General features: G+C 49.0%; 1 protein-coding gene across 12 annotated transcripts in view; it reads left to right on the top strand.

The window, feature by feature from the left end:
* The first annotated feature begins 11,982 nt into the window (after positions 1-11,982).
* ZBTB40 (zinc finger and BTB domain containing 40) overlaps positions 11,983-12,971 on the top strand; it is a 48,335-nt gene continuing 47,346 nt past the window's right edge. For 11 of the 12 annotated variants that reach the window (XM_085242113.1, XM_085242115.1, XM_085242116.1 and 8 more), the window contains exon 1: positions 11,983-12,153. The gene's annotated coding sequence lies outside the window, so the exon portion shown is untranslated. The remainder of the gene's footprint in view (positions 12,154-12,971) is intronic. The other variant, XM_010722890.4, reaches the window with a different exon arrangement.

Genomic DNA, 12,971 nt, shown 5'->3' with positions numbered 1-12,971 from the left:
GTTATATAATAACTCCCTACGTCTCATTTTATAAATATCTAATTTCACATTATAGAACTGGAATGGGTCACCTGGTCTGCAGGCATTTTCTGTCCTGGTTGGAAACGACTGAGAAGTTGCAAGCACAAGAACTTCATGGGAAAAGTTTGTTTATAGGATTAATGACAGCTCAGAGTGATTGCCTGGGATGGGATAAAATCTTATCTAAAGAAAAATACAGATGGTTACTTGGTGGCATAGGAAGAAGTCAAGCTGGAGTAGTGAGAGGTATACAGGCACTGAAATACAGGAAAATAGAAACAGAATCACAGAATGGCTTAGGTAGAAGAGATGATCTTAAAACCCATCCAGTTTTAAACACTTGCCATGGGCTGGTTGCCCCATACCTGATCAGGCTGCCATGGCCCCATCCAACCTGGCCATGAACCCCTAGTGATGCTTCAGTCAACATTTACTGGCTGCTCAACACCAGATGTGCAGGGCACTTGTGGAGTGATGGACCATAGAAACCTCTAGAATGGGTTTCAACTGAAATTCAGAGAACAGAAGCTGCCAGTGCTGCCACAAGGCTGAATAAGATCTTGATATGCATAAGCAGGAGGTGGCATAGCCCCTGTGTGTGATTTTAGTGACATCATCACCAAAATGGCACATCCAGGTCTGGTGCTTATGCCTGAGAGTGACCCAGAACATTTGAAAAAGACTCAGGAAAGAAGGAGCAAATTATCCCAGGGCTAGAAATCATTCTTAGTGAGAGACTAGTGGAACATGATCTGCTTAGTTTATCTAGTTTTTAAGAGGTGATTTAATCATGGTCTGTGAGAAATGATGTGGGGGAATACTCAGAGTGCACAGGGCTCTTTAAGAGGGCAGACAAAGAAAATGATTTGGGATTGGGAAGCAAAGCTGGTGGTTGTTGGGCTAAAGATAAAGTGACTATTTTTAACAATGGGAATAGCTGACCATTGGAACAAGGAGCCCGGAGACCTCATAAACTCTCCACTGCACACAGCCCTGAAAAGCAGACTGGCTGCTCCTCTGCAAATGAACCTGAAATGACCAGTGGTGGCTCCATCTTCAGCCCATGGTGACGTGGTGGTAAGGCCAGGCTTGAATCCCAGTCACACTGGCAAAGCCAGACAAGCACAAAGCAATGTTTTCTCTGTGTACCATCCTATCTGAGGCTACAAAATGTCTGCTAAAAGCTCCCTTTTCTATTCCATTCGTTTACATGGATTCTTTCTTCTTTTGGCTCACTGCAGTGCTGCTGGGGGCTACTTCTGCATCTGTTTTTCAGGACAAAACTGGAAATAGACTTCCTTGAAAAAAACACAATGTGAAGAAATCACAACCTTGATCTTCTCCTGGCAACGTCTGCCAGAACCAGTTGGTGTTCCTGTTCATTGTAGGGTAGTTGGACCAGATGGCCTTTATGGACCTGTTCTGACTCAAACCATTCTATAATTCTACGGATCTCAAAGCTCTTAATGTCAATGGGCAACTCAGATCTGCCTCCCTTCCCAAATGCACCTTGCCCAGAAGCTCCTTTTCTCCAGGAGGATTAGCACATATGCAAACAGACATACTCATCTTGGGTGTTCCCCTACTGCCTCCACGAGGGATCAATATCATATAGTATCTTTGGTGGTTGCAATGATAGAAATTATGCTGGATCACAGCTGGAGCAGCAGAAGAGTTGGACTCAGTGATCCTTACGGGTTCCTTCCAAATCAGGATATTCTATGATTCGGCGATTCCATAATTCCAAGATTCTTTTATGGGCTGCTTTCAGCCTGGAGGAGTTTGTGGGCTTGCTGCTTCTCCATGCACATTCTGCAGTCATAACAACATATGATCTTTGAATTAGTGACACTGTCCCTCCTGGGACGTGGATCCAAGTGCAGTAGTCATTGCTGGGTCATATCAGAAGACTTAGAACATATAAATAGTTTTGCCCTAATGGATATGAGACCCTTCTCCATGTGCCACGAGTCTAAAAAGATTGCAGCACTGTGAGGATAAAAGGCCTTCCAGGCAGTCAGATGGAGCATTGTGTTGGTAGGTCTTTGTACCTTAAATGTCCTTTCTCTGACATGAGAGGGTTCAGACAAGCATCAGGGCAGGAACTCCACATTTGACATTGACATGACTTAAACCCTGCATTCAGCCAAGTTGGCCACTTCTCTGATCAGCAGCCCAGCAGAAGGGCTGAGACCTTCCAAATATCTGCTCTGCGAAACTGAGAATACAATGGGAACTAAGAGATGAAGCCTCCTTCCTATCCCAGCCCAACCCATTTCACCCATCCCTACTTAGGGAAGCAATTTGCTTTCTTCTTGCTGTGTGGATGTGGCACTAATGGATGTACACTAGAAATGGGACTTGGTAGGTCATGTTGATGGTTGGACTTGATCTTGAAGGTCCAACCCAGATGATCCTAGGTCTGAGAGAATAGGGAACATCACTGTCTTTTTGTTGTCTCATGTGAAACAGAAATTAGGAGCATCTATTTGATGCTGTAAGAGGTGGTTTCCTATGATGCTTTTTAAAAAAGAAAAAGCTAAAATGAAGCTCCTCCCTGTTAGAACTTCTGCTGCAAAAACTTTTGTTTCCCACAGCATTTCCTAAACAAATTGAACCTTTTCTGTGGATGCCTGGTTGACTATGAACTCTGTGACATAGATAATCTTCAAAGTGAGACTTTGTTCATTATTATGAACAATAATTGTTACAGCACCAAGCCTGATGGAGCTCAAGAAGCATTTGGACACCACACTTAAACATAGGGTTTGGATTTTGGGTGGTCCTTTGTGGAGCCAGGACTTGGACAAAGTGATCCTGGTGGGTCCATTCTAACCTGCGGTGTTCTGTGATTCTGTGCATTCAGTCCCACTCCTGGGCCCCCTTTTGGGTGTCAGACACTTCTGAGATTTAATAATTTTTGTGGTAATCTGTAATGCCTTCTCCATGCTGTGAGTGGAGGTCACCCCAAAGACAGGGGTGTCTTTGGGGTCAGGTCTCTCAGCCCCATGGCCGTGATGTGAGTGCTAAATGATGAAAAATCCTGAAGAACATAAAGGAGAACACTGGAACAGGAGAGGGAATAGGAACATAAGGATGCCTCAATGGGACTGATTTACAGCCCATCTGGCCTGTGTCCAACTGAGACAGTAGGAGATGCTATTTTGGGTGAGACTTTTACAGTTTAAACCTCTTATACTTAACATTGACAGACTAGGATCTAGCCTCCACAGTCTAGGTACAGTAGAGGCCCCACCTCTGCCAGTTCCCTCAATGTTCCATTATGGACCTCCATTAATTAACTGGTCTAATCCCTTTCCAGAAGTGCTGACAGCCTCTCATGGCAGCAAATTCTTAAAGTTTTACTCACTACATGAAGAAATCTTTCCTTTTCTCAGTTTCAAAGTGATATCCTACCAGTTTCACCAAGATCCTGCTTCTTGTCCGTGATTTCATATTCACCTGATTCACCATGTTGGGGATTTTGCAAATTTCATTCACATCCCTTTTGGTTTCCTCCTCTACAAGATGACCAACCCCGACCTTCCAAGCTTTTTAGTGCCTCTTAGAATCACAGAATCATTAAGATTGGAAAAGACTGCAAACATCATCCAGTCCAACTCCAACCCACCCCCATCATGACCATGTGGCACTGAGGGACGTGGTGCTGGGGCCACACAGGAGCAGAGGGTGGTGGGGGAGGAGGTACCCACTGATATCTGTGATATCTGCATCCTACATGGGCAGAAACAGTTCCTTGGCTCAGCAGCTCAGCTGTCTCCTTGCAGATCCTGTGCAATGTGAGCAGGATGCTGACCTCTCCCTGCACATTGGCTCAGGACGGCTGGACACCACGGTCTGTGCTTTGGGACCTGCTGACTCACATGTCTGACTCACTCTAAAGCTGAATTTCCATTGCCCCACGTTACTCCCTTCTGCTAACCCTTAAATCCCACCCACCCACAGGGATCCTCTCCCTGTGGCAGAAAGAGCAACATCTTCAGTGAGAGCCAGCAGAGCAGCTGAGAAATGACAAACAAGTTCTTGGTTTGGCTGCAGCGTGTGCAGAACAGAGTCCTTGGGCACAGCTACTACCTGTACTTACTGCCTTCTTGCTGGGGTAGTGCAGGGGAGTCTGGGCCAACTCCAGCCCACAGTGCCAGTGCCAGATCCAGAAGAATCACAGAATCACAGAATGGCCAGGATTGGAAGGGACCTCAAGGATCATGAAGTTCCAAACCCCTGCCATATGCAGGGCCACCAAAATCCACAATCAATACCAGCCCAGGCTGCCCAGGGTCCCATCCAACCTGGTCTTGAACACCTCCAGGGATGGAGGGGGCATCAAGAAGGAGGTGGTCCAGGACAGAACTGTGTGACTGTCCATGTTGCCAGCTAAGATGTTAAATAGCACTGCTCCCAGTACTGATGTGCAAGAAACACAACTTGTTCTTGAGATGTAGAGCTCAGTGAGGAAGATCAGAATGAATATGAGCCAGCCCAGTGCTTGTTCCCATAGCACCTGCTAAGTTTGGCCTTAACCCTGCCCTCCTCTGTGAGGTCCAGCTCAGAGTTGGTTCCTCCCAAACTCTGCTGCCTCTGCCTAGAAGGACGGTGGGGACCTGGCTGTTGTTGATTCAGGAACCCAGTTTGGCATCACGATGTGGCAGTGTATTACACCCTGCTATTATGTACGTGGCCCCTCCCATGAATGGCAATGGGGAGCTGACAGCCTTGGCTGTCTCCAAACTTGTGTGATGTAACGGATGCACACTTCTGTACAGAGATGATACGGTATTTCTCCTTCCAATGCTGGATCAAATCACACTCAGGTCTCTAAAATTCCACAAAGAGGAAGACTCCTGGTACACAGGGTCCCAGGACAGGTCATAGGGTGTCCCTCTAGCTCCAGCTGGGAGCTCTGATCTTCAGGGATGGCGAGTTCGGATGTTGTGGTTGAATTTGAAACCGCTTACCATGATTGAAACACTTCCTCTTTCTGGAGGTTCCCCATCCCAGGAGATTACTCAATTTCCTTTTATGACAAGGTTACCCATTAGTTGACCAAGGGAAACAAGGGAAACAAACAATGCAATCTTTTGGTATTTCAGCAAAGCTTTCAATGCTGATTGTTGCAGTACCTGCACCAGAGGGTGGTGGGCATGGAACACCTCTCCAGGCAGTGGGCACAGCCTTGAGCTGCTGGAGCTCAGGGACACAGAGCCTCTTCTGGAGTGCCAAAGGGGAGAAAGAAGCAGGCAGCATCACCAGGCTGATGTACTGCACGCAGGACAGCCACACAGATCCACACTGTTGACAGAGCCCAAAATGACTCCGACATCTCTATTTAATATTATTTGGAAAAGCCTTCCCCTTCGAAATGGTCAGCTTCCCCAAAGGCAGGACCAATATTTATAAACGTCGTGACTTCTGTGACCTGGTGATTTGTAGGGGAATTGGGCTGACAGGCAGGGTTGCTGCAGCCCTAGCTGGGACTCTGTGCTTTAATAGTGCCAGCCAGGTTTGCTGTGCCCCAGGGGAGCCAGATGGGGCTCCTGTACCCAGAGGGATGCAGATCAGCTTTCCTCTTCCCAGGAGCATGCCCTCCCCGCATGGTGAAGGGCCTGGAGCCTTAGAAATGATCCAAATTTGAGCCAATAAGGAAAAACGCAGAAAAATACTCCTTGTGAACTGCATTTTCTGGGTTGCAGTCTTTCAGTCCACAAGTTAGTCAGCAAACAGAGTGATTGCTGAGCCCTGATCACAACAGCTATCATTCCTTAGTAGGCAAACTGGCAGCCCCTTTGCACCCTTTCAGCACAGATGGAGTAACTCAGCATGTGACAAAGGTGACTGTAATAATTTCTCTCCTTCCTCTCACACCTCGACATCCCTCCACTGCCCCCATTCACCTGAGCGTGGGCTGCAACAGAGAGCAGACAGAGGTATTGGTCTGGGTTATATTTACCTCCACAGCTCAGTCTTTAGCACGAGTAACTGTGTCAGCACATGGCAGAGACAAGCAGCTGTGGCACGATGATAGAGAAATGATTACCAGCAACTCCATATGCTGATTTTCCCTGATAAAAGAGCCAGCTATGCAACACCACTTCTCAAAACGTCCTGCTGGGCTTTGGGACTGGGATACTGAAAGGATGGCATGCAGGCTGCTGGTTGCTGGGGATATCACAGAATCACCAGAATTGATTGGGCCAGGGTTGGAAGGACCTCAAGGATCACGAATCTCCAACCCGCTGCCACATGCAGGGCCACCAACCTCCACATTTAGTATCAGTCCAGGCTGCCCAGGGCCCCATCCAACCTGGCCTTGAACATCTCCAGGGATGGATGGGGATCCACAGCCTCTCTGGGCAGCTGTTCCTGCACCTCACCACTCTTACAGTAAAGAACTTCTCCCTGACATCCAACCTAAATCTTCCCTCCCTCAACTTCAAGGCATTTCCCCTTGTCCTGCTAAGTGGATAGGTCCCACCTTGCTGCATGCCACCATGAGGACCTCTCTTACTGGGTCTTCATTGACCCAAGATGATGGTCCCAGTCCATGACAAATGACCCTCTGGAAGTGTTTGAGGCACTACAGATGAAACCTTCCTCTATGATGGAGTCCTGAAAACAGGACTATTCCCATGCAGGTATACAGGGCACAAGTCTACCCGCATGTCTGAGTGGCAGAGAACATCAAGCCCTTCTTCCTGCAGCTCAACCCTGCTGACTGGAAAGAAATCCATGGTGCTACCTCTGCACTTGGCAGCAGTGGAAGTCTCCATCCTCTGCACCTCCAGAGAAAGCAAAACGTGGTGGGAGCACTGGCACGCAGCAGCCTGTGTGTGCTGAGGGCCATAAAGGGGACTGGCAGGAGGCTCTGCCCTAACAGGAACATGGTCCATGCAGCAACTGGGGTGGGACGTGCGGAGGGACATGTGCCCCAGGGGGCAGTTTGGAGGGAGAGCAGCTAAGTCAGCATGCGAGCACATGGCTGGAGCCCCGCCAGCACCTGCCACCCCTGGAAATAGCTCTTAGAACTGGGTTACGGGTGTGGAGTCCCTTTCCCTTGTGTTATTATGCAGTGTGTGATACATGAAACATATTGGCTGTGGTCTGTCTTGGGAGAGCTGCAGCAAGGGAGGGAGGGAGATTAATAGGAAAACAAATCAGCACCTAGAAACAGAGCAAATGGACAAATGGAGGGACCCAGACCACCGAGGATGCTGGAACGCTGACAAACCAGTGCACATGTATGGAAGGCAAAAGAGGCCATGTGCAGAGCTGGCCACGGGGAGTAAGGATGGGATAATGAAAGAAAAATCCTTTATTATCTAAATGGGAATATGATTTCTGGAAGAACAGACACTTCAGGCCAGGAATGGTGTATGAAGAACTAGAACAGCTGAGAGAGGTGTTGATGGGTGCTGTCACCAGAGCAAGGAGATATTGTTTTTACCTAAGACATGGGAGAAGACATAGATATTTGATTCTGGAGCAGGGAAGTCTGCATCAGCGCTAGCCTGCTGAGGTAGTAAAGAGGAATGTGTAGGGGAGAAGCTGAGAGAAGCAGATCTAACACAAAGGAAATGTCACAAGACTAACAGTTATGAGAAATGACTGCTAACAAGCAGTAGCTGCTGGTGTTTGAGACATGCTGGCTGAGTGTTGTGTAGCAGACAGAAGGGAATACAGTAGATGGAAAAATGCATTAGTGACAGGATCTGTTTTGTGCTCAGTGCCCTCTGGCAGGCGATGAACCCACCAGCTCACCACAGTGCAAACACCCAGTGATCCCAGGTCACCGTGAAGAAGCTGCTATTGAGGGGCTTGGGAGATCAGCACTGAGACTGTAAGTATGAGCTGAGTAGTCACGCCTTGCACCACACACACATATCTGCAGTCTTTTGGTTTATTAGAGAAGCAACAAGGCTGGAAGGAGAGGCTCAAGGGATGCTACAGAGATCCCAACAGGAAGGGGTACTGGAGGTGAGACATTAATTTGTACTGCAAGGTCGGTGAGATCACAAATGGTCAGTGTGATAGATAGCAGCTACTCCTACAGCACGTGAGGGGTGAGTTCCGGGCTACATTTTGGGTGGGGTTTGGATTAAAGGAGGCCAGGCACTAATACTGGGGGACTTAAGGGCTGACATCATGGACAGATGCCTAGGCACGCTGAGCTGGGGATGAAGTCATGCCTGGAGGGGCACCAGGGCTGAAGACTGATGCCCAGCTGAAGATAAGGGTTGTGCCCCATCCTGAAAAGAATCTCCTGAAATTCTGACCTGTCTGTGAAAGAAGAGGAAGAAACCTGATCACTTTTAGTAACATCCCAGACAAGCGATTCCAGTGATAGCAACCACAGAACCTGGGAACTGGATTTTCTAGAGGTGAATCAGGTCACAGACCCGATGAAGAAGCTGAAGATGGACTTTGGAAAGTGTGATGTTCTTGAGGGCGTTAGGAAGTTGGTCTGGGTACACGCAGTTGTGGAACAAGAGAAATACAGCAGTGAAATAGCACAAAGCAATTTACAGTCCCAGCTTTTTAATTTGAATGCCATCATCTCCAAAAGACCTCATCAAAGTGAGTGATTAAGCTGAGGTAACAGGGCAACCTACAGCCCTAGATTGTGCTAGCATAGGTAAGAGCATAGGATAGAAGGGGTGACAGTGGCTTCTCTGCTCCCCTGGGAGAAGGGGGGAGGATTGAGGTGGGAGGAAATCTGAAGTTTGATACACCAAGAGTGCACTTTGCTCAGTACCTCCCATTGCCTCCTCAGGGACAGCTTGGAGGGATTGTGCATGGTGTTCTGCTCCATTAGTAATTACTTTATGCCAGCACATGTAAATAATTACTCTGGCACAGCTTCTCAGGAGAATGCTGTGTGCACTCCTTCTGAGCTGTTGTAGCATTGACCCTGGAGCACAGCCTGCTCTGCTGGCTCCCTTGGAGGCTGACAGCAACGAGATTTGTGTTTGCACACAAGTCCATGCATGAACAGCACTCACAGTATCTGTGCAGGTGAAGCATATCTGCATGTGATCTGACCTTTTATGGTCTGCTTCCTCCCAAGAACCGACTGTGCAATGCGCTCCTCTCCCTAAAATCAAACCTTTTAACCTCTGGGGTTAAAAGTGGAAGGGAGAAATGCTTACAGAAAAAAAACAAAGATGTGAGATGCCTCAATTACCTGATATTTTCGGAGAAAGTTTTTACCTGAGACAGTGCATGCATGCCAAAGTTACATACCGCTGCAAGCAGCAAGGTTTCCAGTACTAGAGTCCTGGCAACCTGACGTGCCTCTGCATGGTGCGGCAGGAAACAAATCCTTCACCCCACAGATCAGCCTCGTTCCAAATTCCAACAGTGCCCTCAAGCGCTCGAAGGAGAAGCCGCAAGCCAGGGCTTGCTGCCTTCAAGGCTGCACTGCAGTGGGGATTACGAAGTGGGGGGAGGTGGGGAAGATGCGGTTGCACGGCCTTGAGCTTGCTCCCATATCAGCAAAAGGCAGGAAATCCCTGCTGTGCTGAGCCGAAATGGCTGCAGCTCTGTCTTACAGCGTCCCAGCTGTCACCAAGAGATGCTCTAAGGACCTGAGGGAGGCCAAAGCAGAGTTGAGGTCTGTGCTGCCTGGAAAAGGCGAGCGTATCAGAAGTTGTGACAACAGCATGGTTTGGTTGTGCCCGCAGGCTCACTGGTGAGGCACCTCTGCTCCTGCACTTGAGGGAAGTACCTCACCAGGACCCACAGGACGAGAGTTAAGATGCTTCCAAGAGACAACAGAGGGCTACTGTGATGGGAACTGAAAAAGGTATATTAGGATACTGTTCTTGTTCCTATTTTCTTGTCCTTTTTCCTCAGCTGGGGAGATTATTCTTCGCCTGAAACATAACATTGGCTTAATTTGCAATGCACGGCCCCCAAATCGTTTGAGTAAAGCAGCAAAGGGAACAGAAACAAGCAGATGAAGAAGCCTGAGTTGTTCTGAGTCTGTTTTTGTCCCTGTACCCAGAGAATCACGGGACTGTCCCCTTTAACCATCCTCCTTCAGCCCTTGGGGAAAGCCTGCCTAGTTTCTCTGAAGCCAGATACTTGCTGCTCTCATCCATCAGTTCTCATCATGCTAATGCTCTGTCATCTCTACAAACGATCCATCACCTCCAAGGCAGGAGACTGTAGCTGCTCTGTCAGCAGGCTGCTGTTATGCTATCAGCCAGTCTTGAATCAGATTTTACTAAACGTGTATTTCAGTTCCAGAGGCTCCAGAGCTGTTTTCAGCCATCCCCTCATCACTTCTGCTTTGAGCTGGGCAGCAATGGGCATTCGGTTTTCTCTCTGTAATCTCAGTTGAAAAGCTGCTCTCCCATGTCAGCTCCAGATGTTCTCTAGAAGTACTGTGGCACAAAGCAGATACCACACAGACAGGCTCACAGGCAGCGAGTCAAACACTCTAGCATCACTGGATGCCTTCTTAGTGCCAGTGCTACAAGTTCCTTCCCCACTGATTAGATCTCAAGATGGAAGGTGGTCAAGCATTGGAATGGGCTGCCCAGAGAAGTGGTGGAGTCCCCATCCCTGGAGGGATTTAAGAAATGTGTGGCTGACACAGTTTAGTGGTGGATTTGCTAGGTCAGGTTGGTGGTTTGACTCGATGCCCCTGAATATCTTTTCCAGCCCACATGATTCTAATATGATTCTATGAAACGACCAGGAAATGCATTTGTGAGAAAACTGGCAGAGCTGGAATTGACAGCTCTAACAAAGACAACTTATTGCACGAGGCTGGCAAGGACTGTAGTCTGAGCATCTCCTCAAGGAGCCTTTCTCTGTAATCCTACAAGAAAACAGCCAACCCTGCCTTTCTTGCATCTTCCAGAAGTGACCTTGAAACCGGCTGCAGCAATACCATTTGTATCCTAATGGCCACAATTGCAGACTGTGCCATTCAGAGCTGAGGATCTCTGGCAGTGTGCAGAGGCCCCGGAACAGAGCAGATCTCATCATGACATTATGGGTTCTTAATTAATACCCATTTGTTTGCAAGATGATCTTCCTGACCACATGCCAGCCTCAGAATTTCATTCACATCCCTGTGGAGAAGGCTTGACAATAGACAGGACACACAGTCCCAATCCCTGCCTACCTGCTGCTCCTTACCAGCTCACACAGAGCCTGGTGTCAAAGCTACACAGCCGAGGCTGTTATCCCTCTGCCCTATGCATTTATCCAGAAATTAACACTTGCTCATGCGAATGAGTTGGCTCATTAGGTCTTCTTCTCCATCTATCAATAGATGGCAGCAGATAGCCCTCTTCCAGGCATCAAAACACAAATGGCAATAGCTGAATTTGCACTGTCTCATGATTTTTTTCCTTTCCCTTCCTCTCCTCTCCTTTCTCCCTTCCCTTCCTTTCTCCTTTCCTTTTTCCTTTCCTTTCCTTTCCCCCTTCTTTTCCTTTCTCCCCTCCCTTCCTTCCCTTCCTTTCTCCCTTCCTTTCCTCTCCTTTCTCCTTTCCTCTTTTCTTTCTCCTTTCCTCTTTCCTTTCCCCTTTCCTCTTTCCTTTCTCCTTTCCTTTCCCTTCTCTTTTCTTCTCCCCGCCTTCCTTTCTCACTTCCCTTCCCTTCCCCCCTTTTTTTTTTCTCCACACAAAATATGGCCAAACCCTTTTGCTTCCACCATTTCAGACAAGCCCATTCCAGAGAGCCCTGCCAGAGCTGCACGCAGGGCACTGTGCAACAGCCAATTCAAAGAAAATCCCCATCTGGTGCAACACACAAGGAAGCTTTGTCTGCCCTGACATCCTCCCTGGCTGTATCTCCTACACAGGTCGGGTGGAAGCTCCCATTGAATGCACCCTGAGCCCCCCCCGAACTACGGCCTGGGTCAGACCGCCGCCCCCACCTCCCTCAGAGCAGCGGACAGAACCGCGCATGCGCCTCCCCGCAACGCTGACTCCTCCGTCACGTGACGCGGGAGCCAACCCGCAGCCGCTTCAAGATGGCGGCGCGCGTAGAGCGGCGAAACGCCGCCGAAGGGGGCGGGGGCGGCTGTTGTTGAAGCTTTATTGTTCCCGCGGCTGTCGCAGGGCGGGCGCCGTGTTCGCCGTGTCGCTCCCAATAAAGGTAACCATGGCGACGGCGCGGAGTGCTGTGCGCTGGTGCGGGTTTGGCTCGGAGCGGACCTCGTCCTCCCCTCTGCTCTGCCATGGGGAGGCCGCATCCGGAGCACTGGGCCCAGTGCTGGGCTGCCCAGGTCAAGGCAGGCAGGGAACTGCTGGGGAGAGCCCAGGAGGGCTACAGAGAGATCGGGGCCTGGAGCTTCTCCTGTGTGAGGAAAGGCTGAGAGCCCTGGGGCTGTTCAGCGTGGGGAGGAGAAGGCTGAGAGGGGATCTGAGCAGCACTTAGAAATGCCTGCAGGGTGGGATGGGGCCAGGCTCTTTTTGGTGGTGCCCAGAGACAGGGTGAGGGGCAACGGGCACAAACTGGAACCCAGAAGTTCCATATGAATGTCAGAAAAAATATTTTTATTTTGGAGGTGGCAGAGCTCTGGAACAGGCTGCCCAGAGAGGTGGGGGAGTCTCTTTCTCTGTAGATACTCACAACGCACCTGGATGCGTTGCAGTGTGACTGCTCTGGGGAGCCTGCTTTAGCAGGAGTTGGACTGGGAGATCTCCAGAAGTCCCTTCCAACCTTTTTGATTCTGTAAACTTTGTGCTGAGGAAGCAGCCCTTGGAATAAGAACCAGAACTGAGGTCCTCTCCCGTCTTGCTGCACCAGCCCCTGTGCACTGCCCCATTCATATTGGTTTATCTCCCTTTCCAGTATAGCTTAATTAACTGTATAAAGTTAATTACTCATTACACCACTTTAAGTGCTGAAAACATCTCTTTTAGTCCAGACCACAACTTAGTCTTTCTTGGAGATATAGGGAGCAAGCTTGC

The sequence above is a fragment of the Meleagris gallopavo genome, chromosome 23 (genome assembly GCF_905368555.1).
Source record: "Meleagris gallopavo chromosome 23, MGAL_WU_HG_1.1, whole genome shotgun sequence".
NCBI lineage: Eukaryota > Metazoa > Chordata > Aves > Galliformes > Phasianidae > Meleagris > Meleagris gallopavo.
The sequence above is the reverse complement of the archived record's forward strand: the minus strand, read 5'-3'. Positions and strand labels throughout refer to the sequence as shown.